At 34.3% G+C, this 5,000-nt stretch overlaps 2 non-coding genes across 2 annotated transcripts; one reads left to right on the forward strand and one right to left on the reverse strand.

Moving 5' to 3' along the window:
* Positions 1 to 3,727: 3,727 nt before the first annotated feature.
* Positions 3,728 to 3,815, forward strand: TRNAS-GGA. Its single transcript has one exon. It is a non-coding gene; the product is annotated as a tRNA-Ser (tRNA).
* A 1,093-nt stretch (positions 3,816 to 4,908) lies between these two features.
* Positions 4,909 to 4,981, reverse strand: TRNAT-UGU. Its single transcript has one exon. It is a non-coding gene; the product is annotated as a tRNA-Thr (tRNA).
* Between the last annotated feature and the right edge of the window lie 19 nt (positions 4,982 to 5,000).

The raw sequence follows: 5,000 nt of genomic DNA on the forward strand, positions 1-5,000 counted from the left end.
GTGGAATCTCTTTGGGATCTACTGCAGCGTTTAGAAATTGGTTAATTGGTAAAGATACATGTATTTGATGCCCTGCCCAAGAAAGAGACCCAAGTCCTAGGAGTCCTGTCAAATGGTGATTCAACATAGATTCTACATCTTGGAACCAAGCCAATTTTGGAGCAGCTTTGTGATAATGAAACCAACCAGCAAAAAGCATTAAGGCTGCAAAGACCAATGCACCAATTGCGGTACAATAGAGTTGTAATTCACTAGTTATTCCAGATGCTCGCCAAATCTGAAAAAAACCGGAGGTTATTTGTATTCCTCGGAACCCCCCCCCTACATCACCATTCAATATTTCTTGGCCCACTATTGGCCAAACCACCTGGGCACTAGGACCAATGTGAGTAGGATCGCTTAACCATGCCTCATAATTGGAAAAACGAGCACCATGGAAATACATGCCACTCAGCCAAAGAAAGATGATGGAGAGTTGGCCGAAATGGGCACTAAAAACTTTTCGGGAAATCTCCTCCAAATCACTAGTATGGCTATCGAAATCATGAGCATCAGCATGTAGGTTCCAGATCCAAGTAGTAGTATCAGGTCCCTTAGCTATTGTTCTTGAGAAATGACCGGGTTTTGCCCATTCCTCGAAAGAAGTTTTTATGGGATCCCTATCTACCAAAATTTTAACTTCTGGTTCCGGTGAACGAATAATCATTGAGTCCTCCTCTTTCCAGACAACACATATAAAGAAACTCGCCAACATAAAACAGAATTAGTGAACTTATGAAAGATGTTTATATTGAGTTTCGTTCTCTTCTATTTCCCATCTATCCATTCTATATTTTCTTTCATATAATCCATTTTCTTTAGTTATTCACTAGAACAATTATGATCTCGAAGTCAATCCGTGGCAAGTGTTCGGATCTATTATGACATAGCAGTGAGGCGCTCAACGGACCTTTTTTAATCTTTTAAGACCTTTTCTGGACTTTGAATGGAAGTTTAATAATTTTTTGTGCAGCCTAATGTATTCAGATTTCACTCATAAGTTCTCCTAGATAGAACTAATTTCACTCTTTCTCTTTATAGAGAAGGTATTATTATGTACTCTATTTCAAATAGAGTGAGCAGTCATTAGCATTATTAGGGAACACACTGGTATTTATATTTAGTTTTTCGAGGGTCTCTTTTATTAGTTTGATTGAATTGAATATTGGTTTGAATAGTAGAAAAAAAAGAAAATTCTCTACTATATCCACGTATCATTTATCTCTACGAAATACCAGACGAAATAGAACAATTTTAAGTTAAGGGGGAGATACTGAAATTCTGTAATTGGTTGTTCCTATAGAAATGATTTGTTTTATTTGACTGATGGGAGCAACAAACAATAAATTATAACAAATGAAATATATATATATATATTATTTATATTCTATAGAGAATATAAATGAAATATATATATATATATAATGAAATAAGAAAATAGAAAAAAAAACAAAAAACAGAGTGTTCTTATTCAAAACGTCCTGTGATTTTCAACCAATTCTGTGCTTCAATATAATTACCAGGGGTAAGGGCTATAGCTTGTTTCCAATATTCAGCGGCTTGATTAAACCAAGACTCCGCAATTTCAGAGTCTCCCTGTCGAATGGCCTGTTCTCCTCGGTCGGAATAGGTGAGTAAATTCCTTCCCTTAGAACCGTACTTGAGAGTTTCCTGGCTCATACGGCTCAACAGTAAATTCTTTTGGTGTTCCATTATTTTGTTTTGGAGTTAACCAAAAGAAAAAAAAAAAAGAAGTTAATTACATAAGTTTTAAACTTGAATTTTGACTAATAAAGAATTTCAAAGAATTTCATCTTTTTTTTCTAGTTTTATCTTTTCTCCTACTTTCAGAAAAATGAATAAAACATCGACATTAACATTCTTATTCTAATTTTCTGAAAGGTAACTATCTCGATTTCATATATCATATACTTTCCTATATGATATATCAATTTCTATAGAATCTTTGAAAAAGACTTTTTTCTTGATAAGAAAGAAAAAACTTACTATCTTTGGGATCTGATACTACACCGCTGCTCAAAACTTCAGGGGATCCACTTTATTACATAAGTGGATTCCTAACTTTTCTATCATGATATAAGTAAGCAGTTCTTATTGTATCGGCTCAAAACCTCGTTAATTGATCCTTACGGTGCTTCCTCTATCAATTAGATCTTTTATCCATAGAAAAAAAGTATCTAGGCATATCTATTTCTTCATATTTTGACTTTTATGAGGTTTCTCTCTTTGCTACAGCTGAAAAAAATCGTTGTTTTGTACGATATATATGTAGAAAGCCTATTTTTTCGAGTATTTATTCGATTAGTATTAGCGGATTTACTCGTTCCTTTCTTTTTTCTCTCTATAGTGGAGATAATCGCACGTAATGACAGATCACGGCCATATTATTAAAAGCTTGGGGTAAGAAGGGGTTTCGTTCGAGTGCCCTAAAATAATATTCCAAAGCTTTCGTATGTTCTCCGTTACTTGTGTGGATAAGGCCTATGTTATAAAGTATATAACTTCGATCATAGGGATCAATTTCTAGTCGCATAGCCTCATAATAATTTTGTAAAGCTTCCGCATAATTTCCTTCAGATTGAGCCGACATCCGTTACGGTCGTCATTCGGTTCAAAGAATCTCCGTTCCAGAACCGTACGTGAGATTTTCATCTCATACGGCTCCTCCCTTATGTGTATAATGAGAAAAATACATATAATCAAAAAAGATTGAATTATTCTATTCTCATTATCAACTGAGCAGAGCTAGTGTTTTTTTTTACAACAAATCTCTAGCCAACCCTCCTGTAAAAGATTTTTTCTTAACAACAAATATGTTGGTACTGGATAAAAAAACAGTAACTTCAACAATTTCTTTGTCCTCACCGTTGCTTAATTTCTCGGAATTAATCACTTCAACAATCTTCGATGGTTATACGGGTATCCAAAATACGAACAAGATGGATGTTTATTGTCCCAACCATTCTTGTTAATCTCTATCCCGATAAGACAAGGAAAGATATTTTTTTTTTACAAAGTTTTCGTGTTGTTGATTCCTAAGCGTAGTGCTTCTTCCCCCATGCCGCCCATTGGTACTAGTAGAGTAGGGTTGACCTAACCCCTATAAGTATAGGTATAACCTTTCGCTTAATACTATAAACCTAAAATTGAAGCATATGAGGCTGCATTAATCGGGGATACACGACAGAAGGAACTAATCGTTTTATTTACAAATTTCACCTTCAGCAAACGTAGGTTTTTTTTTTCAATTTTTACCGAAAAAAAATTGAAATAAAGATAATCAAATCGCACCATCTCTGTAATAAGAGAATGCCTTTTTTTCTCCTGAAGTTGTTGGAATTATTCGTAATAAGATATTGGCTACAATTGAAAAAGTCTTATCAATAAAATTTTCATTTATCCGAGATCTAGGCATAGGTAGAAATCCATTCCATAATTTATTTATCGCGTGAGAAATCAAAAGAATCCCACAAACAAAGGAATTGTACAATACAGTACGAAATAACGTAAAAATTGACTCATTAATCAAATTTGTTTATCTTAAGGCCTCGTAAGAGGTTTTTCTTATTTTCTTTTCTATTTTTCTAGTTCGAATTAGTTTTATGCGCCTACCAAAATAGAATATCAATGATTCACTATTCACCAGGTTTCTGGGCATCATTCTGTGGGAGAGATGGCCGAGTGGTTCAAGGCGTAGCATTGGAACTGCTATGTAGGCTTTTTGTTTACCGAGGGTTCGAATCCCTCTCTTTCCGAACCTTTACCAAATTCATCAATATTACTCATCGCAATGTTTCAAATAACAATGGATACCATTATTTCAACTTTTTGATATGGATTCTGTATTCCTAATTTTTTCGGTAATACGGAAAATAGTGGAAAAAGTGAGCAAGAAATGAAAATCTTCCTATATCTATGTCTATGATACATGAATGGCAGAAAAAAAACTCTTGTTATTTTAGTTAGGTTTAAGTCTGACGAGAATAGTATTCTACAACCAGCAATTCATTTATTTTCACACCAACCCATTTATTATCTATTATTTGATTGATTAATCCTTTATATTGGAATGGGTGAAGAGTTAAATGATTTGGCAATTTCTCACGGGGGGCTGAATCAAGATAATTTTGAATCAGAGTTCTAGATTTTGGTTCATCCTTCGCTGTAATAATATCTTGAGGTTTGCAACGATAACTTGGTATATCTACTATACGACCATTAACTAAAACATGTCTATGGTTAATTAATTGGCGGGCTTGAGGAATAGTCGCAGCCATACCCAACCGAAAAAGTATGTTATCCAAGCGCATTTCAAGTAATTGTAATAAAACCTGACCGGTTGATCCTTTAGCTTTTCCGGCGATACGAACGTATTTAAGCAATTGTCGTTCTGTAAGACCATAATGAAAACGCAATTTTTGTTTTTCTTCTAAACGAATACGATATTGAGATTTTTTACTGGAGCGCGATTGATTTCTAAGTTCGCTTTTGACTGTTGGCTTTTTACTAGTTAGTCCTGGTAAAGACCCCAGACGGCGTATTTTTTTGAAACGAGGTCCCCTGTAACGTGACATAAAGACTCCTTTTTATTAATGTAAAATCTCATAAATCAAAATAAAAACTAAACTAAATGAAAAAATTGATAAATGAAGCGAAATCTACTAAAGTATTATACTACAAAGAATAATTAGACGAATTCTATCAATATCCGAACCTCACTTTCTACTTTTGTAGAATTGTAAAAAACACAATAGGTTCTTTTCTGGATTTGTTTTACAGAGAGCGAACTCCCCCAATCTTTTCTTTTTCTAAAGAAGACATTATCAATTTCAAACGCAAATCGAGAAAAGCCGGCTATCGGAATCGAACCGATGACCATCGCATTACAAATGCGATGCTCTAACCTCTGAGCTAAGCGGGCTCACATAAAAGAAATTGCG

This window comes from Abrus precatorius, unplaced genomic scaffold, assembly GCF_003935025.1.
Source record: "Abrus precatorius isolate BTA unplaced genomic scaffold, Abrus_2018 Scaffold0, whole genome shotgun sequence".
In the NCBI taxonomy this organism is placed as follows: domain Eukaryota; kingdom Viridiplantae; phylum Streptophyta; class Magnoliopsida; order Fabales; family Fabaceae; genus Abrus; species Abrus precatorius.